The sequence below is a fragment of the Cyrtonyx montezumae genome, unplaced genomic scaffold (assembly GCF_038088225.1).
Source record: "Cyrtonyx montezumae isolate F1298 unplaced genomic scaffold, pur_monq_1.0 scaffold_30, whole genome shotgun sequence".
Taxonomy (NCBI): domain Eukaryota; kingdom Metazoa; phylum Chordata; class Aves; order Galliformes; family Odontophoridae; genus Cyrtonyx; species Cyrtonyx montezumae.
The window spans coordinates 12,166,723-12,189,629 of record NW_027072035.1 but is presented as its reverse complement, the minus strand read 5'-3'; positions in this window follow the sequence as shown (position 1 = coordinate 12,189,629).

The following is a 22,907-nucleotide window of genomic DNA, read 5'->3' as shown; positions in this document are numbered from 1 at the left end:
AAGAAGATTATGAACCTGTTCATATTCAGAGGACCTTAATGGAATTTGATGCCTTGACTTAGGATAATTAAACATTTGTTTTCATAACTATGTAAGAAATTAGGTATATTGTTCTTATTTATACTTCTAAAATAAGACAAATCGTAGCTCAAGGCAGAAAGGTCAATCATGATACCTTTTTTAATGTTAGATTATTCTAAGGGCCACAGAAATCTCCAACCAGAATTGAGTATTGATACACTGGTTTCCTAATACTGTTGAAATCTAAGCATAGTTATTATTTTTTCTTGCATTTCCCTAACACTATCATAATTGTATGCATAATTATATTGCATATTTTAAAGTAGGCATATATCCTAAAATATTTTATTTATTTATCCACTGAAATTTTATGAAGAATTCAGTTGAATATGCTATATTTAATAATGCATCTTTGAAAAAACGTAACGTGTGATAAAAATATTTCTTTTGTAATAAAATAATTTTACACAGAAACTATAATGTGATATTTGAAAGTGAATTTGGAGTATTTAAAATCTGTAACAACATTTTCTAAATTCTTAGGTCAAAAGCGAACAAGACCATAGCCTAGTATTTCTTATATACTTTCTTCTTATTCTCTTCTAGCAGCATTGAGCCAATAGAATGATGTCTGCAATTGTCTTTCAGTGCTAAATAAAGATGTTTCACATCTCTTCCATGAAGCATGTGTACTGATGTCAGTATTAACTACCTTGGGAGAAGATATACAGATAAGCACAAACTTGTGTCTTACTCAATCCATTCCGTGCTGAATGTTAACATCTCTTCTTTATGATACACAATATGCTAAGTATTTTATCCATGAAATTCTTGAGTTTCTATTTCAGAAATAACTCATATTCTTCTTCCCTAGAATGAGCCATAGAGTTGAAATACTAATTTCAAAACATCTTGAGAATGTCCATAGTGTTTTCAAATTTCATAGAAAAGTATCACTTGACCTGTTTCTGTTGACACAGGGAAGAAAATGGAAAACAATATTGTTTACAATTTCTCCCTCTTCATTTTGTGAATTGTCAGTGTTTTACCAGGCTGGTTTGGCACAGTTCCACAACAATTGGTGCGAGGGACCCACAGACCCACGCCCCCAGGAAAGGGGAAAGGGGAAAGGGGAAGGGGGAAAGGGAAAAGGGAAAAGGGAGATGGGCCTAGGAACAAAACAGCGGCAACGATCTGAGGAGGAAAGCTAATTTACTAAATAAGATATCAGAAAGCAAAATAACACAATAAAATACAATATAATTGGAATTAAAGATAATAAATAAAATAAAATGAGCAAGAGAGAGTGTCCGATAAACCGAAGGCCTTACGCTAATGCTGAAGGCGGACGGCAGCGAGCACCCACTGCTGAGTCCATCCCAAAGGAAAGAGAGACAACAGACCGCAGACAGTTTTTATCTTTCCCTCTGAGCGGGAACACGTAAGAACGCAAAGCATCGCAAAGTCCTCTGAGAATGTAGTTCTTCTCTTCTGAGACAGGCATACCTGGAAATATCGATGATCCACGGAGCTGGAGCATTAACTCTTTAACTCTTAATACACTACATAATGTTATGATGTGGAATACCAATACCGAAAAATCATAAAACCATGACACGAGGCAACTAATCAAAGCAAAGTAAAAAACCTGAAAATCATAAACTAAAGAATACAGAAAAAATATAAAATATAAACAGTTACTAACAACATAGCTTATAAAAGACACAGAAGTCTGCTTGTGGTAGTAGTTCTTCAAGCAAGATTGCTGAGAATTTCTATCAATTTCTCTGTGTTCATTTTTTCAGCCTTTGATCTTATCCAGTTGCATTTGGAGGAAAATAGCCTCAGATGCCCAACTCTGTCATCCATCTCACAAGCACAAAACACTGTGTTAGCTGATTCAGAGGTCATGAAAGGAGAGGTCTGAAGATGCCATGCTCTGAGAAGGATTTTACACTCTGTGATTATGAAAGATATACTAACAGTACCAGCATTCACATAGTACCTGGGCAAGTCAGAGAGCACAAACTAATAACCAGTTTAAGAAATGCATTTTGGAGACAACCAAAACCCTCTTTCTTCTTCAGTGGAAAGAGAAGTAAACAGAGGCTTTCATTCAGCTTTGAGATAGCACTAAGCCGATTGATGGTAAGCCTGATCTAACTGATAAGAAATGTTGGAAAAACGGAATCACCAAACACCTCACCAGCTGGCATCTGTATGCACCAGGTTGTAGGAGGAGTGTGTGACATCCTCTCCTCTACTGTGTTCCTTCATATTGAATGGATAACCATGACAGGCACAGTGACCATAATAAAATACAGTGGCAAAAATAGCACACATGATAAACATTCAATTAAACAATGTGACAAGCTACTTTTTACTTTTTGCTGTTCCATTGTGCTTGAAACTTCTCCAGTTATCCACTAAGGAAAAAAAATAAATACAATAGTTTTGCTTTCCATTGGGAAGTTTCCAAGCCTTGGAACAGTCACAATGAAATTCCTTGCAGTCTAATCCCTATTTATTTTCCAGCAAGTAGCTGGCTAACTATGACAAACAGTCCCTACAGCAAGAGCACACAAAGAAGGGATATGAACACTGGAATCCTCTTAAAGGCCTGTTCAGTTTAAGCACATTTGAAAAATTAATGCAAAGCTTCTATGTATGACTTCAAAATCATTTTCATATTTTGGCCTTAATATATTTTGTCAAAACTTGAACACAAATTCTTAAGAGGTTTAGAAATAGGTACTGATTCATATTTGTGGAAAGTAAATCAAATTATTAAATGCTGTTTCCACTTAAAATAAGCTTTAAGTAAGAAAAGATTAAAGAGCAATTCCTTGAATCTACTGATTTTTGCTGTTCGTGACATAAAAATGAAGCAGCACTCTCATGTATGCAGATGACAGCTTATGCTGAATTCTATTATGGATAAATACATAGTCTGTAATATATGTTAACAGTGGACTTGTTATTAAGGTTTCAGTCATTTTTATTTTATTCTATTAACATGCCTGTGTGACCTCCTTGATTTTTTGAGTTTCAGGGTTTTCCTTTTTATTTTTTATTTTTTTCTCCCCTTTGTAACTATGGCTGTTTAAAGGAAAAAAAAATTGAACGTCAATATTCCATTTCAGTAGGCACTTAGACTCATTGACATTTACATAAACATGCCCTTCCAGAAAAAGGATCATCTCTTTATTGATATATTTGACTGCCTGTTAAGTATTTCAGCTGCAAAGCTTAGGTAGGACAGAAAAAGTCACTGTCAATGACAGCTTATTTTGTAGAGTACATTCTACAGGGTAAGTCTGAATAAAGATCATAAACTTCTGTTAGTAACAACTATTTGTGTTTCACCAGCCATGTTCAGCACCTCTGAAATATCTTAATGCTAGAAGATAACTTGGGCTTTAAATTAATTAATAACATGAAATAACACACTACTATTATATATAATTCACTTGCAGTTAAATCAATTGCATTAGATGATAGCTCAAATAACTGCTAGTGTACTGACACTTAAATCAGACAAGCTGCAGCACTTTTATTGATAATATTTGTTCAGGGAAAACCATTTGCTATCCATGAATATTTCTCACATTTGAGTTCTTTTTATTTTCCTATTTGTTTGTTTGCATGTTTGTTTGTTTTCAACAGGGAGGTGATCTTCTCTAGAATACAGCGAAGTAAACTGATTGCAACACTCTGGAAATAGGATACAGACTCCTACAGCCCCCCTACTCATATCTCAGTTGTTTGAAGGACAGTTTAACAGTGGAGAAATTTTACAAAAGCCTACACCTCTTTGAGTCCTCCAGCTCTGTTTGTGTCTTGTTATATATTAAAAAAAATAAGAGCATTTATCCTCTATGTAGACCATCTTATTTGTGGAATGAAGCTCAGAGTCAACAGGAACTGTTTAGCTGACGCTTAATACCTGCAGCTTTTTGCCCTATGCTCCTCCCTTCCTAGCTCAACCCCCTTCCTCGTCTTTATTTTTTAATATTTTTTGCTGTGGGACATCAGAGTTGCTTGGTTAGTATATAGAAGCTGCAGGTAGTGAGTTGAAAGCTGACAGCAGAGCCCATTAAACACAGCCTCATGCAGCTCATCTTGCTGTAGAACACAACTCTGTGTGAAACTGGCATAGACATACACCTTGTCCCACTTAATTTGTAATCACAGTAACAAAAATGTTCTTCTCATTAAAATTTAAAGGTTAACAATAAAAGAACATCAAGAAAAAAAAGACCAAATACATAATGCTGGAGTTGAATATATCAGCACTTCCAAAAACATTTCCTTTCTCTTGAAAATGAGATAGTGGGAAGAGAGAAGAAACATCTACTGCATTTAAAAACAGCTTGTTGTCTGATGACATCCGTATAGGCAGCCTTGAAGTTAATCAGCTCTGCCCTCACCAACAGATGTCACTGCAAGCAAAAGGAATTAATTTGTAAGGTTATTAGGCTCAAGGAATGACTAAACTCTCTGAAATCCAAATGCAAAGGATCCTCTCTTTCTGAGCATATGTTCATCTCCCTTATCGTGCCACAAGCTGAGAACTAGCATCAGGCAGATTTGTTAAAATTAAAAAAAAAAAAAGTGTTCAAACTGAAAGCCATGAGAAACAACTGAAATACATCAATGCGAAATGCAGTATTCTGCTTTTAATTTTATGAATATTTTAACTGAGAAAACAAATCTGTTCATTCATTGTATTTCCACAAGGCACATTCAAGAAAGTAGACATTCCCAACCATCTGATTCTTCTGCAAAAGATGGGAAAAACGAAGTATTTTTGTGGTAGTTACTAAGCAATGCTATACATTTTTCTGCCTACATGTAACAAAGCACATAAAAACAGCTTGAAAAATATTGAGGCTGCAAAGCAAACATAAAAATTTAAGATCTCTCTTGTCTTCATTCATGTATGGTTCTCAATTCCTAGTTTTGTATGCATCCTCTTCTATAACCTTTTGCTATACTATTGATCACATAGTTGGTTTGTGTTTCTGAAGGCAGCCATAGAGTACCTCTTACTCTTTTAAGAATATAGATTTATTTTTTTTTCTGAGGGGGAAGACTTCACCCAGGAAGTACTGCTTTGACTCCCATGTCAGCATGCCGAAATTCTTCAGATCAGTTGCAAATCACAACCCTCTCCTGTTTATGCTTGCACCTGTACTGGAAGCAACTGCAATCTATATCCTGGGAGGCTTGGTGCACATCTTCTAACCACTTGAGAGCATTACAAAAATAAAGGAATCTTTGGATTTGAAGGTCTTATTCAGAGCTTTTTATATTCATCTGCTCAGTCGTTGTACGAATTCTGCCATTGCCTCTCTGTTACCATTGTCATTCCCTTGCCTTACTGCAATATTGCCTCTGTTCTGATTTGTGTTTTCCCACTCTGCTCTCCTACTCATTGGAAAAGAGGACTGTGAAGACTTTTCTGCTCATTATTAATGTGTCTGGCAGCTGGAAGAATTTCAAGGTAGCTTTGCTAAGCAACTCACACCCTATGAAGGCACAGCTTTGCAGCAGCAGAAATCTCAGGCAAATTTAGCTGCCAACCTCTAATATACCTCTGCTGACCACCTGCAATTTGAGGTTTGCTACTTTCAAAGCCTTGCAATTCAGTTGACATTTAGCATTTTTTTTAATTTTCTTTTTCTTTTTCAGAGAAACAGCTACAAAATATCTTCCCTTTACTTGATAACATGAGAATGCTACAGATTTTTCTTGAAATCAAGTTAATAATTAAGGTCCATAGGCAAAATAATTTTTTATCTCTCTTATTTGATCTGAGATTCCCTTCTTTGCAGTAAAAGCTTTCAAAGTGAGAATCTTCCATTATGAAATACTTCAGTCCATACTTAGAAAAATATAGTTTTATATGGCATAAAAATAATCTCACCACACATGTTAAGAAAAACGTGCCCCAAAGGTCATTCTTAAGGCTGGGAAGTAAGATGTGACTGTTTAGTAAAATAGCTGGATTTCAGAAACCATAAAAGTTCCCATTGCCTTTTTGATACTTCCCAATATCTCTATACTTTTGAAAATAAGATCACCACCAGTGAATAGTTAAGCACTTCTTTCATGCAGACAGGAATGTTTCAGTTTAATGGGACTACTTATGCATGCAGAATAGTGTGTGAAGTCCTGTACTGCATCCAGAGACTAGTTTTAACCAACATAATCCCCTTCATACATGTATATTAATGCATAATTTCTGCAATAATTGCTTTGTTTGGGATGCAGTAAAAATAATTTTTACCAGATAGCTGCTTTGTATCTTGTGATATGTCAAACTGATTCCAAAAGTGTCAGTCACAGTTTCATAGTCCTATACGTTCCCCAGACTAGAAATCTGTGTGAATATATATCATTGCTGTCATGTATTATACATTTCCTTATATCCAAAAATATAAAACAGCAATTCAGAAAAAGAAAATCATCTTGTTATTATAGTCAACATAAAGAAAAAAATATCAAATAAAATCTATAGCCTTTTTCAGAGCATTGATGTTCGTCATTTAAAAAAGGTTTCTTCAGCCCAGTACTTACTGTGAGGAAGTGCAACAAATGAAGTAGATGGAAGTCAGCAATACAAACAGTCCCTCAGTTTTCATAGAGTTCAAGGGATATTATAATATATCAAAGATTCCAGCCACTTTGAAAGATTAAAAAAAGTAGTCAGCCACCAGCAGAGCTATAGTCAAATATCTTTGTTCTTCCATGGAGGTGGTGGAATTATGCTTTTTTTTTCAACATACATTTTTTTATTTAATGTGGGAAATCTGGTGGCACCAATGTTTTCAAAGAAAAGGTCTGATGTTAGCAGTTAGGGTTGTTAAGCATCTTTGGTATTTGGTGGCTGGAGAATATTGGATTTTTTCCCCTCTGGGATGAATACACTTTCAGTGTGGGATGTAAGTGGTGGAAAGTCTCTTCCGTTGCCTAGAGAGACTCTGAACTTCATCAGGTACAAAACTCCTTTCTGTCTCTCTTCATACTCTATGTGGGTGCAAGAAAGTGAAAATGGATCTTGCTCCAACTCAGCACCAAACCTCAGTACACTGAGAAACAAATTAGGCACTCTGAAGAAAATTAAGATCTGTAATTTATAGCTAGAGTGGAAATGACTGCAGTTGCTTAGGGTTCAAAACAATATCAGTAATGCTAATGCTATCTGGTTAACAGGCAAGGTGAAAGTGAAGTAATAAAGGATGTTCCAGGTAACATGTTGTTGTTTAAGCTCTGATATTCTAAACTTACATTAGCATCCTTCATTTAAGCAATCCTTCTGAAGTCAGATAGAATGAACCATTAAGGTTATACCCCAAAGAGTCAAGGAGTTAACGAAGAAAACTGATGTTCATTTTAATTTCACATAGCAGTTAATTTTTGTCTAACCTGGAGCACATGCTAGCCATGTATATGTTGATTTTGAATGGTGCTTGACGTACATATATAATTTTGCATATTACTGTCTCCATATTTGGGAACACTATAGATGTGCTACTGGCAAAAACTGGAAAACTGGAAAGAATTTGTTTCTTAGCAAATGTCTACCTCACCAAAAACTAGGTAGAATTTCCAGCAGTAGGAAATAAATTCAAATGAATTTCTAAATTATTATTATAAAATGTTGATGACAGAAATGATTAAACCTGGCAATATTTTTACTGAATAACCTCTTAAAATATCATTATGGTTTCCAACCAGAGAAGGAAAGACAAGCAATACAGGATATATCGACTTCCATTCATATGAGAAAGAGAACCAACTTTTCTGACCTCCGTGAATAGAAAAAATTGCAAATGTCCATTTTCTTTATATGAATAAACCATATCTAGTAATACCAGATGTTTGCATAACTGTTTCCACAAACACCATTCAGTGAATGGTTTCTTCAAAAAGAAATCAATAGTCGTTATCATTGTTATTTACCATCATCATGGTCTATCATCTGCTGTTGTTTCACACCACGCTTTCCATGCCAAGTGTGAGCGTGCATTACTGGGTTGATGAATAACTGAAAATTGCTATTAGCAGGATTGCTGAGTTTCTGCTGGCTGGCACAGTAAAATTCTGAGTGATTCTTTACAGCAAAATATATTGCATGCGTTGTTGAAAGTTTCCCAATTTTGGCAAGTTCATTTCATAAAATACTACTGGAGTTTCCCTGTACACACCATAAAATAAAAGTTCATAGTAAAAACAACGTTTAGGAACAGAATAATATCTTACTGTGAGAGGAAAGACTTTTTTTTTCCACTTTGATTTGTTGATTATGAAAAAAATCAGTGAGACCGAAAGACTAGATAAAAAAGAATATCTTGAGTGATTAAGAGAAAAAAAAAAACATTGCATTCTTTAGCTGTATATTAAATATCCACTTGCATGGCTGCCATCAAGAATGTTCTGAAATAATTCTACTAGCAGTTACCTGTAGCTGAAACATTGCTCTAGCTTGCTATATCCACAACTGCATGGACTAGATGGGAAGGGACCTCATATAAAAGATAACAGCCATACAATTTCTCTGTTGTTGTATTAGTCTGTTATCTGCAATTATTCCTTAAAATATTTAGATTGCTTTTAAGTATGTGTGCTCAAAATTGATCTCTAAAAACTAACAAGATCTACATCCCTGGAGTTTCTAGGCTATCCTAAAGGTGCTTGCTCACTGAAAATTAAAGTTCATTAGACATTACTTTTTTTTTCACCTCTTGGCATCCTACTTTTGTCCCTGGCTTCAACAATTAAACATATGGTGTTGATTATGCCCAGTCATGATGAGGTTAAATACTTGCACGGCACTGTTTTCTGTTATGTAGAGATGGATCAGAATGCCAAAAATAACAAACCAACACACTCCTGGAACAAGAGAACATCAATTTTTAAAGAAATTACAGTTGAGTACAGCAGGGCTCTACGTTCTGGAAATGAAATAGCTAAGCAGCAGGACAACGTATCCAAAAATTTGAGGCTCTGTTACACCTTCTCCTCATCTTAAAAGGATCCAGATTCAGAATCCCATTAGGGAGCTTTCTTAACAGCTTTCCCCATCCACTAAGCAGGGCCATGGTACATTGCACTGAGCTGGACAGAAAGTTCTGAGAACAAAATATCTATATCATGTGTGGGACAAGACTGATAAGGAAAAAGTGCTTTTCAGGGAACACTAAGAAGAACAATAACACATGGGAAATAGTGTAAAGACAATGGTAGCAGTGCTCACTTTTACTATACTGACACTGCAATAAGAATAACAGTATAACATTTATTTAATATTTAAGGCATGCTAGATACAGGAACTATATATTCTCATGTTGCAGTTTTGAGTTTGAAGTGAATGAAGAAGGAGACAAAGAATCATTTCGGAAGGTAAGCTACTGTGGATAAGAATTCTCACATGACAGTTCAGATACAATTTTGGAGCACTCTCTTTTTTTCAGATAAAAGGCTCATGTTTCATTGATGGTCAAAGAACAGAAATTAGAAAAGGCTGTCAACTTGAAAAATGCTGGTAAAGATAACTTCCCTTGGAATGGGGCTGCATGGAAACTTTGCAACTATCAACAACTGAAATAACTGAGCTTCCCCTTAATACTTTTCTTCAGTCTACCAAACTCATTTGAAAGAAATATCATTTCCCCTTCAAACATACTGAACAGATTTAAACTTCATTATGCCACTGCTTTATGTTTTCCAAAGCCTTCTATGCCTTTTTTGTCTAACTTGCACACCAAGTTTAGTGAATAAGATGTTTTCTTCATCAGTTACTGTCCTCTATCTTTATAGAATGAACATTTTTACTGCTATATTTTTTGTTAAACAGAATGAAAGTTTAGGGTTCTGGGTGCTCTGTACCCCCTTCCCCCAGCCCTCCCCCCCTCCTGCACCTAATAACAATAATAATTATTACTATTATTGTTATAATAGAGAGCTTGAAAAGATGTACTTTATCTACAGAGTACAAAAGATAGAGAAGGACAAATATCAAATCAATACATAAATAGCAATGCAGTAAAAGGCACATTCACGTAAAAAATAGGGTCAGTAGTCAACTATTTGTTGGAAGAAAATACATTTAACGTGTAACATATTACATTGTAAATTTGGTCATCTCCAAAAGGATTCCCGGTTGCCCTAATTCTGCACAGAGTAGCAGGCTAAGTGTTGTAACAATTGCACCTGCATATGTGCTGAAGGTCAGGTAAAGAGTACCAATGTCTTTCTGGTTAGTTGAGAATAATTGGTTGACGTTTAGATGACTGAGTGTTGAAGTGTTAGGCTGTAACTTTTTACAGAGGTTTAATTCCTCTTCTTATTGACTCTGTAGTGAAATTCATGAAGTGCTGCATTAGAGGTGTGCCAGATTCTTGTAGGCAGAAGCCAAAAGGTGAGGCATCTAGCTGTTAATTAGGAGTGTATGGGATCATAGAATCATAAAATCATAGAATAAAGGCCCATCAGCCTAGGTAGAGGCTTTAGCTTAATGAAAGCATCTGTTTCGTGCTGAGAAGTCATCCTAAGGGTTGAGGCTGGACTCTTCAGTGTGTGGTGATAGGAAAAGGGGAAATGGCCACAAACAAATGCATAAGAAGTTCTGCACAAATGTGCATGGGAACTTCTTCACAGTAAGGGTGACAGAGCACTGGCACAGGCTGCACAGAGAGGTTGTAGAGTTTCCTTCTCTGCAGATGTTCAATACCCACCTGTACCTGGACGCCTACCTGTGCAACCTGGGCTAAGAAGTCTTCTTTGGCAGGGAGGTTGGACTCAATGATCTCTAGAGGTCCCTTCCAACCCCTACAATTCTGTGATTCTGTTTGCCTTAGCATGGGAAGAAACTATGACAGTTTAACCTTTATTTAAGGCTTTGAAGGCCTTTGGTAGGATAGCAGTTTAATCCTGTTTCTAGATTATTGAGTTAATTATGGGGGAGAGCATTAGTAAGAAGGTTGATAGTATGTTTAGGATGGCAGTAGTGGCATTTGACATCTATCATAGTTTTATGTGGTTGGAGGAGTTGGGGGAGAGTGCAATTGTTGAGTGGTATGCAAGAAGGAGGTAGAAGAATAAGTCTAGGAAGGAAAGTATTGCACTGACTGTGGCTACTGGGGTTATTTCTTATTTGGTGAGTTCTTGAATTAAAAGTCATTTGAGAATGAAGCCAGTAAGTGATAGAAGGTCTGCTAGGGAGATGAGAGTGAGTATCAGGATTGTGTTTAATATGGGGATTTTATTCATGAGATAAGTATTGTGGACTGTTTCAGGACTTTGATTTGGCTAAGGGATAAGAGTATGTACTTATATCTATATATTTGTTATTAAAGAGATGAATAGATTTAAACTCTATGCATGTTAATAGATAAGCATCACATTTGTACAGTATTTGCTTAGAAATAACACCTACTTAAAGTTGAATGAACCTTCCACGTGATATGTGGCAAAATAAAGATTTGTGCGTTTTTTGAAAATCTAATGTTGCTTTAGTGCAAATCAATTCAGAAATCGTGTACTATGTAGACAATTTATGGTAAAAAGTTTTCTGCCGATAGAAAAGAAGGAAAGTGTGATTAAGAGCTGTTATTTTTAATTCCATTTACTACCTGTCATGACAGTAGTGTTTTCTGAATTTTGTCTCTCTCATGAAAACACAACACCATTTCTCCTAGAATAGAACAATTTATTATTCTATAATAAACACTTGTCAATCACTACAAGTTATGTAAATACTTTTAGGGAAATAGAATTATTTCTACAACTTGTATGTTTCAGTTTAATGTACTAACATGTAGCACTTTTATATCACTTTGTTGGAAACAAGTCTCTGATCTTACTCACTTTTTTATGTGTAAAAAAGAATGAATTACAAAATAGCTTCCCTTGGTGTTAGTTTTCAGGACCTCTGCTTTTAATGTCCTGCCATTTGTACAAACTGTTCTAGAAACAACAGAGCTTCACAAAAACAGAAGGGAAGTGTAGATAAAAAGAATGAGAGAGTGAGCAGACAGACTTGCACTTTTATTTCTTTTCCACTGTAAAGGGTACAATCCCTGTCCATCAGCTTGACAGCTCAGCTCTGCTCAGGGCACAACCTATTCAAGCAAGCTCTGAGGCTTTAAACCTTCAGTTGCAGCTGTCACAAGCTGATGTATGTAAAAGAGATTATTAATGTCTGGCACTGAAAGTCACTGCATCTAACTAACCCAATAGTTCATCCAGTCTATGAAATGTGTCATTTAGTTTTGATAGATATCTCTTTATCCATACAAACAATCATACTGCACATGTTATACAAGTGGATAAATATGATTATTAAAACTTATTTTTCAAAGGTATAATATTGAGTCTGTTGCAAAAGATTTAAGATCATATGCAGGTTGAAATGGAAATGTCTGGAAAACGTCAACAAATTAGGCAGTGGCAGATGATGGGTCTGATATGGAAGATTCTATAGAGATATTACATGTTAAACACAGAAGAACAGTAAACTATTGACTAATAAAGAGAGACAAAAGTTATTTCTCAAATCGTCTTTAAGTTCCCAGTCTAATATAAAATGTGCTGATTTACTTTGCTGTGAGAATAGATGAGAAGACAGCATGTAGAAGAGAAAATGAATCAAAGGGAGCAAAGAACCCAGTAAAAGTCACTTTATTTAGGAATAAAAAATATACTGTGCTTTCATGTCTCTAGGTAAAATGTCTCAAAATGTTTTCTATAGAACAGCATCCTTGAAATTCACCATATCTCCCGAACAAGAAAGTATCAACCATTTCACAGGTGGAAGCATGACAAACAGACCTTAGATGGAAGACGCTGGTGGTATGGTAGTAGAGGTTGAAAATTTCTATCAATATTCTGTTGAATTTTGTTGCTGCATGAAGGTGTCAGCAGAGGGGCAGTCTTGACAAAAGGGCACTTGACATGGACCTACAAATGAAACTAAGTTGTGTAAATGAATTCCTCCATGCAAAAACAACAACAACAAAAAACAAAGAAAAAAAAAAAAACCAGCACCAAAGAAACCCAAACAAAATAAACACCAAAGCAAACAAACAAACTAGTATATTTGACATTCATCAGTACTTGCTGAACATTTATGGAGACCAGTCCATGGATGTGAGCACAGTGTAGTGGTAGATGCTGTGTTTCAGATGTGGCAACAGCAACAGTGGGTCACCTCTGCAAGGGTAGATATTTATGAGATCAGCATGTAGGCTCTTGTACATCAGTGGCAAATATACATAACCAGTACTGGCAACGATGTTGAAAAATCATGTTTCATAGCTGAGAATATGCTCTATCACACAGCATTATTGTGTTCTTTGTATCTGCTGTAGTTTCCATGGAAATAAACAGCAGACATTACTGTCAGAGTGACTTACATACATGATTATGGATTAGCAAAGTACAAAGTCGGCAAGTTGCTTTAGTGAACAAGAAAGAGCTTCATGCAAAAATGTCAAAAACAAAAGGCAATGGAAATTTTAATCAGTATTTTCTAATAACTTCCTCTGTAGATATCAAGCTTTAAATATTTTTAATAATTTGATTTTAAAAGACAGAAAGGATGGACTTATTTCTCTTTGAAAACACTTTAATTTTGAGTGTCAAGCTCATCTTCACAATACAGTATTACTATCGTGGGGTGACAGACTGGAAACCAGCTCTGCAGAGATCACAGAATCACAAAATTTTTTGAGTTAGAAGGGACCTCTAGAGATCATCGAGTCTAACTTTCCCACCAAAGCAGCTCCCTAGCCCAGGTTGCATAGGCAGGCATCCAGGCAGGTCTTGAACATCTCCAAAGAAGGAGACTCCACCACCTCTCTGTGCAGCCTGTGCCAATGCTCCATCACCTTCACTGTGAAGAAGTTTCCACACACATTTGTGCAGAACTTCCTATGCTTCAGTTTGTGGCCATTTCCTCTCAAACTACTGCCACACACTGCAGAGAAGAAGCCAGCCTTGTTCCTTTCCCTCCCACTCCTTAGATATGTATAGATCTGGATCAGATGCCCTCTAAGTCTTCTTTTTTCAAGGCTGAACAGACCCAGGTCTCTAAGCCTTTCCTCATAAGAGAGGTGTTCCATGCCCTTTATCATCTTTGTAGCCCCCCACTGGTCTCTTCTGTCTTTTTGTATATGGGAGCCCAGAACTAAGCTGGGATCCTAATAGACAACAAGCTGTCCCTAAGATAGAGTTGTTCCCTCATGGTAACGAAAACTAATAGCCTTCTGGGCTGCATAAGGCAGAGCATTGCCAGCAGGCTGAGGAGGTGATCTTTTTTCTCTACCCATTATCTGAAGTGCTGGCTCCAATATGCTAGAAGACATAGATTTACTAAAGCAAGTCCTACTCAAGATAAGGGATGTACTCTAAACTCAAGATAAGGGATGTAACTTTAAAAGTCTAGAGCCTCTACTATGCAAAGCAGGGAGAAGATTTTTAAGACTCTTCAGCCTGGAACAGAAAATGCACAGAAGAATATTGTCTGTCAGATTAAATGGAAGGAAAGAAGAAGGCAGAGGCTCTTCTCATCAGTGTCCACTGACAAGACAGAAAGTTATAAGCAAAATCAAAACACATCAAACTTCATCTGAATACAGGATGAAGTTTAAAAAAGTTTTTAACTGGGGAGTTTTCAAACACTGACAGATGTTTCCCAGAGCAAAACTGTGGAATTTCTGTCCTTGGAGATAACCAAAAATGAATGAGACAGTGTCCAGTACTGAACTTGCTTGATCAGAGTGTTTGGTCTGAAAGTTTTTAAAAATTCCCTTCCAGCCTCAGAGATTCTATGTGAGTCTGTTATTCTTAAGGAGAATAAAGTGAGATTTTAGACACATGAAAACTAATTAAAAGGGAATTTGCTAATAGCCTTAGATGAACATTATTACATATGAGAATAATGTTTCAAGCACCTTTTCTTCAATCATACCCACATTTTGATGTTATTTATTTGTCTATATTTTTCTCTAAGTACAACTTAACTGTTCTTGCTGTTTTCAACAATACAAAGTTCATGTAAGCGAGCAAAACTTATCTGTTCTATTTGTTGGGTTTTTTTGTTTTGTTTTTGTTGTTGTTGATTTTTGTCTTAGTCAACTTTTACTCTCATGATCACTGGAGTAATCTCATGAGAAAATTTCAGGTGACTGTATAAGTTCAATCCTTTTTTACCCTGGATATGGAATAAAACCTTCTCTCTGTGTTGTCCTAATATGTAAGCTCAGTTTAAAGCAGGTTGTTTGTTGTTGGTTTTTTTTTTTTTTTTTTGGGGGGTGGGTTCATATACTTTATCCCTCTAAGAGCAAGCCACACCAACCAGAAGAGTGACAAATGCTCCTTATCTGCCTCCCATTACATAAGCTAGAATACCAGCCTACTCAAGGGGATTTATAGCTGTGAAGGATACTCTTACTTTCCTCCAGGGAAACCTGCATTTTCTGCTTCCATTTCTCTTCTGAAGTACTTGCATAACAATGAACTCAGCATGGGGAATAAACAGAACTAGAGATCTGTGTGCAGTGGCAAGGCTATAATCTCACTGTGATCATGGAGAGATGATAGAACAGCTCCCACCATGCCGTCATGGATGGCTATGCACATTTAGGAAACGTAGACCAGTAAGGAGAGGCAATGGAGTTGCTCAATGTGTTGACAATAATTTCCTCTTCCAAGTGGTACAAGAATCCATGAGAAAAGGTGCTATACTGGACCTTGTCCTCATCAGCGAGGCGGATCCAGTAAGTAACGTGAAGCTCAAGGGCAGTCTTGGATGCAGGGAACATGAAGTAGTGGAGGTCTAGAATTTTAGGGCATCAAAGAGTGCGCACATCAAGCTTGCTACTATGGACATCTGTAGTAGCTGAAAAAGCAAAAAGGCATAACCATAGCAACCATAGTAACTAATGACTATGCTTATACAGTAACTAACAGCTAAGTTTGACCAAGCATAAACAATAGTAGCTATAGAAGGAAGCAAAAGAAGAAAATGTGGCGACACGGGGTTGGTAGATAAGGTAGGGACAGACCCTAAGAAGCGTAGCCATGGAAGAAGATATAAGGAGATGTACTGGACAATAAAAGCGGAACTTTTGCCACACCACATTGGTGCAGCTTCTTTACGTCAGGCAGCACCAGCACCATATAGTTCCCAGACTTGTCAGAGTGACAACAGACATCAGGACAGGACTTCGACCTCTTCAGAGAACTGCTTGGCAGGGTGATATGGAGTAAAGCCATGGAGAGAAGAGGGGCACAAATAATCTGGTCAATGTGATTCAAGTATAATCTCCAAGCCCAGAAGCAGTGCATAATGAGAAGGAGAAAGGAAGGCAAGAATCCCAGGAGGCTCCCTGGAGGCTCCCTGGATCATCAAGGAGCTCCTGGACTTACTTGGGCAGAAAAAGAAAGTCTATAGGGAGTGGAAGCAATAATGGGCTAGCTGGGAGGACTACAAAGGAGTTGTCCCAGCAGGCAGGGACTGGGTAAGGAAAGCTAAAGCTCAGATAATATTGAAACTATCCAAGGACATAAAAGGCAACAAAAATAATTTCTACGGGTATATCAGTGATAAAAGAAAGGCTATGGAAGATGTGAGCCTTCTCCAGAAGAAAACTGGAGACTTGGTCATGATTGATATAGAGAAAGCTGAAGTGCTCAATGACTTATTTGCTGCAGTTTTCATCAGCTAGGTCTCCAGCTGCACTGCTCAAGTTGCAGAAAGCAATGGTAAGAACCAGGAGAAGGAAGATCTGAGAAGTATAAGTGAAGATGAAGTTTGAGACCATCTAAAGAATCTGAAGGAGCTGAAGTCTATGGGAATCAAAGAGATTCATCCATGGGTTCTGAGGGAACTGGCAAATGAAGATCTCAAGCTGCTATCCAACACATTCGAAAGGTCACTGTAGTCTGATGAAGTTCCCACTGAGTGGAAAAGGAGAAACACAACCAATTTTCAAGAAAGGAAAAAAAAAAACAGGGAACTACAGGCCAATTAGTCTCACCTCTGTGCCTGGCAAGATCATGGAACAGATCCTTATGAAGGTCCTGGAAAATAAAGATGAGGTGATTTATGGTAACCAACATGGCTTCACAAAGAGTAAGTCATGCCTGAAAAACTTGGTGGCCTTTTATGATGGAGCTACTGTGTCATTGGATAAAAGAAGAGCAACTGATGTTGTCTACCTGGAACAGTCCAAAGTATTTTACACTGTTCCTCATGACATTCTGGTCACCAAATTGGATATAAAATGGATTTGATGAACACACCACTCTTTGGATAAGGATAGTCTGGATGGTTGCATTAAGAGAGTTGCAGTCAACAGCTAAATGTTCAAATGGAGATTGGTTGTGAATGGCATCCCTCCAGGGATCGATAATGAGACTACTATGAGGTGCTACTTTACATCTTTGCAGGCAACATGGACATTGGGATCAAGTGCACTCTCAAGTTTGCAGATGAGACCGAACTGGTACAGTTGATATGCTAGAGCAAAGGGATGCTATCCACAGTATCTGGACAGGCATGAAATATAAGCCTGTGCCAGCCTCATGAAGTCCAGCAGGGCCAAGCACAAGGTCCTGCACTTGGGTCAAGGCAAATACAGGCACAAATACAGGATGCATGGAGAATAGCTTGAAAGCATTCCTGAGAAGAATGATTTGGGAGTGTTTGTTGATGAAAGACTCAACGTGAGCCAGAAACAAACACAACCCAGAAGGCCAACTGTATCTGGAAATGCATCAAGGGACGCATGTTCAGCAGGTCAAGAGAGGTGATTGTCTGGATGAGGAGCTGCGAAAAATGGTTTAGTAGCTAGTAACAGTGGTAACAGGTGAACGGTTGAACAGGATGATCTAGTAGGTCCTTTCCAACCTTGCGATTCTATGATTCTATGATTCTATGTCCATCTTCCCTGCTCTTGTGTGACCTCACCTGGAGTACTGCATCCAGTTCTGGGGCCCCCAGCACAAGAAGAACATGGAGCTGTTGGAGCAGGTCCAGAGGAGAACCACAGAGATGATCAGTGGGCTGGATCACATCCCCTATGAGGACAGGCTTAGGTAATGGAGGCTTTTAAGCCTGGGGAAGAGAAGTCTCCAGAAGGACATTATAGGAAGAATTTCAGGTCTTTCAGTACCTGATGTGGGCCTATAGGAAAGGTGGGAAAGTACTTTTTAAAAGGGCATGTAGAGATGGAACAAGGGAAAGTGGCTTTAAAATGGGAGAAATGTAGATTTAGACTAGATATTAGGAAGAAGTTTTTTACTGTAAGGTGGTGAGACACTGGAACAGGTTGCCCAGAGAGGCTGTGAATGCCCCCACCCTGAAGGCATTCAAGACCAGGCTAGATGGGGCATTGAGCAACCTGGTCTAGAGGGAAGTGTCCCTGCTTACAGCAGGGGTGTTGGAATCAGATGATCTTAGAGGATCCTTCCAAACCAAACCATTTTAGTATTCTGCAATTATGTGAAGGAACAACAGAAACATGCTGAGCTCTGCCTAGGTGTGAATGATAAACTAGTGGAGAGCTTCTGGATGGGAATTAAGGGGCAGGTTAATATGGAGGACACTGTTGTGGGTGTTTATTACAGGCCATCTGATAAGCAGGAGGAAGTAGATGAGGCCTTCAACAGACGAATAAAAGTAGTCTCACAATCACAGAAACTTGTTCTCATGGGGGACTTCAATCATTCTGATATTAACTGAAAAATCAACACTGCCTAGAACACACAGTCCATAAGATTCCTGCAGTACATCAAAGTTAACTTACTGATGCATGTTATGGAGAAGCAAACAAGGAGAACTCTGCTGCAGGGCCTTGTTCTTACAAACAAGGAAGGACTGATTGCAAATGTGAAGACTGGGAGCAGCCTGGGATGCAACAACCATAAGATACTAGAGTTCAGGATTTTACATGGAAAAAATGAAGCAATAAATAGGATTTCAGGCTTTAGAAGAGACAACTTTGACCTCATCAGGGACCTACTTAGAGTATCCCATGGGCTAGAACTTTGGAAGATAACAGAACCCAAGAGAATTGGCCAACACTTAAAAATCACTTCAGCCAACCTTGATTAGTGCATCTCCAAGAGAAAGAAATTGGGAAAAAGTGGCAGGAGGCCTGCATGGATGGTAAGAGTGCTCATGGATAGAAGAAAATGTTTGAAATGTGGAAAAAGAGCCCAACCACTTCGGAGGAATGTGTCAGCGCATTCAGAGATGGCAGAAGGAAGGCAATAGCCCACTTGGAACTAAATCTGGCAAGAGAAATTGAAGACAACAACAACGACTTCTTTAATTATGTCAGTAGCAAAAGGAAAACTATGGAAAATGTGGATCTGCTTCTAATTAGGTGGGTGATTCAATATAAGAGTGCACTGAGAAGATGAATATGTCTTGTGTCAGAGTAAACCTCTGATTTAGTGCATGATATTATTCAATGTTTCTGTGACAGTTTGTCCTGGCTAAATAGCTATAGAACTTTGATTTCATTCTGTGTATTCTTCTTTGTTCTGAGTGAAGATTGTTATCCCTTCCCTTCCCTTCCTTCTGGATTCTGTCCTTTTTGCCAATCCAAAATGAAAATTCTGAATCATTTCCAGAGGAAAGTAATGTAATGAAATGTTTATTTCTTGTAAGATAAATTCTCCTTACTGGAGACTCTCTTGGATTTATTTTAGGTTGTGGAGAAGATGGACATGAAAATTCTTTCCATATTTTCTTCAGCTTCTGCAAATAAAAATTATTTCCCACTGCTCAAGTGTATCAGCAATGTTAGCATCTGCAAAACATTTGGCGTTGTCACATAGAAAAATAGTACTCTTCACATTCTACTAAATTATGCAGAACTTAGTGATGTAAAACGAAGACACGTCTGCTTTGATTCAGATAAAATCCAATTTAAGGGTTTTAAATCCATAGTGTCTCACTTGAGTTGCCCTTTAAGTGCCCGGAAATACATTTTTTATCCTCTGGTTCTGTCTACTCTGATTACCACCACAGTATAGTAAATATGAAAATCTGCTTTTCTGTCTACCTCTTCAATATGCATGGACAAAATTTGATGAGTTTATGCTGTGTACAATACGAGGCATTATAGGGTGAAATACCATCACACATAGCTTATTGGATTACATCTTAACATTGAAGGAAAGTTATGAGATCTTAGTTTTAATCTCTGGTGTACTTAGACTTTGTATACTGTATTTAAACATTTTATTTTGTAATGAAGGGAAAGACATACTTCTTATGCTTATTTCTACACTTTCATCTCCCAATTTGCCATTAGCAGACCCTGGCTTGCATGCCACAGATCTTCCTTGACTTTGCTAAACATCCAGCAGATAATAGTCTGTACATAAATGACATCATATAGCCAAGGCTGTAAACATAATGTAATTTCTGTAACACATTTTCACAAAAAGAACTTTCATCCATCCTATTTCTTTCTCAAAAAAAACAAACAAACAAAAAAAAAAAAACCTAGAGTTGATAAGGATATTATTTCTATTTCAGGTCATTCTTTGAATACCTCACCAGCACAAAGAATTCTTCTCTTTGAATATTGTCCTTCTGATTATCAGTTCAAACATTAGTGGCAATTGTGAGCGTTATTATTTGACAGCAAATCTAAATACTATATTGTCAACATTATGTGGAGTTTCAGAGTTTCACTTGAAGTAGCAGCTGAGACTGGATTTTATTTTGGTCAATGAGAAGTTCATATGTGCTTTTACATTTGTACTACATGCGAACAATGTAATTACATAGATGCTTTAGCATAAATTAGATGCAATCTTCTTAGTTTTCAGCCCAGGAGAATAAAAAAGCAACATTTTACCAACTATTTATTAGTGTATTCACTAAGGACTTGTAGAAGGAAAAGGTCTTATGACAGACATGAGCTAAAAAATTAGTCCCATGGTAAAAAGTCTTCCCAGAATTAACTAAGAATTCCCATTTTCCAAAAATACAAAAATATCAAAATTTAAATAAAAACCTAAAACAATTTTAACAGTCTTTGAACATTTTCAATGGATTGATACAATATCAAAATATCCTGAAGTAAACCTCCTCATTTCTAAATAGAAAATTCATGGACACTTGTATTTTGCTGTCCTACTGTATCTGTCCCTAACTTATAAAACACACACACACACACACACACACACACACACAAAAATAAGTAGACCCAAATTGATGTAAATTTGCTAGCCCCCTTACATGTATAATCTTATCTGTTTTATTTTCCTCCTTCTTCAACAAAGTTGACCACTGAAACCACCAGAAGTCTTCTTTTAGCTTCCATTTAGGAAATGTATATCCCTTTGAAATAACCCAGCACTCTTGAGAAGCAAACAGTGGGGAATGTGATCTAAGAAGGCAATAAACCTTAGAATTAGAAGGATCTTACTTCTCTGTCAGTTCCCTCCAAATTATAATATTTTGGCTGTATGCAGTTTGAAAAATCAAACTATTTCCAGCTTTTCTCACCTTTACCTTTCTTTCCCACATCTTGTATTTACTTTCATTTCCACAAGTTTTCCAGATGTTTTAGTTTTGTTGTAAATTTCTCTAAGCTGCTCAAGTCAGTAAATACAATTACAGCAATTATGAAGTAAGAAAAAAAATATATTAGAAGTTTCCTTCTATATAGATACCTTGCTATTGGCTTTGCCTCCTTCCTTTCACACATCTTCAGGTTTCACTTTGTATTTACTTTTGTAAGTGATGATGGTCATCATCAACCAACCCACTCAAGTTCCCTCTTGTCTTCCAGTGAAAAGTTCACAATGTACAGATTACTGGAAGGGAAAAATCAACAGAGTAGGGCAATAAACATGACATATAAGTGATAAATAATAACAGTACCATAGTGATGTTTCGATATAGACTTAAGGCTGCCCACATTAGCTTCTCAGGATTCTTGCTGAGGCCAGGTCCAAACCAATTTGCGTCCCTCTTCTAATGGGGGATTAATTAATTAAACATTTATTCTTAAATAGTTATTTATTTAATTAATACTTAATGTCTGCGGCATTGAAGACATTTAGATTTTTTTTGTGAATTTATGCCAAGTGAATTCTCTTCACAATTTTTAGTTATTTCTATTAAATATATGTATTAAAAGTAAAATATTTTTTATAAATCCAAAACATATAGTCAAATTTTCCCTCTTATGAGGGAAATGGAGGCAAAAGTAGAGGTCCAGCTGCATTCATGCACAAGAAGACAATCTTAATTGGGACTGGTGAAAAAAAACCAACGCAAGCTTGATGCCAAATTACTGAAATATTTTATTCTTAATAAGAATTTTATACTAGATGTTTTGAGAGTATTCAACTATGTTAAATAATTGTGTTCAGTTTTTAAAGTTAATACTTTCAAATAGCTTAGTGTTCTCTGAAATGACACTATAGTTTTATAATCCTAAAAAAAATACAGTAGCCATAGGAAATAGATGCCCTAGTCCCTCCTAAATATGATGAGTATACTAGTCAAGAAAGTCACTTGGAAATTAGGACCCAAAGAGTGAGTTTTGTGATTATTCTTTCTGTATTTAAGTGAGGTGAAGTTTGCTTTGCCAGGGAATTTTCCTCCTTTCTGAATAGGTGGATGATACTGGCAACATATATGTTATTTTCAAGACTGGATATGGTTTAAAATGCAAATGAAATATTTATATTCTAAAAATCTTATTAGGTAGAAACCTGCTCCTTTTTTCTCCAGTTGCAGAGTAGTGTTTTTTCCTTAAATTGACACCTTTACAAAGAGCAACTACAGGTCTGTTTAAAGCCAGATGACCTTTGATGATGTGTTCTGCCTTTATGCTGCACTA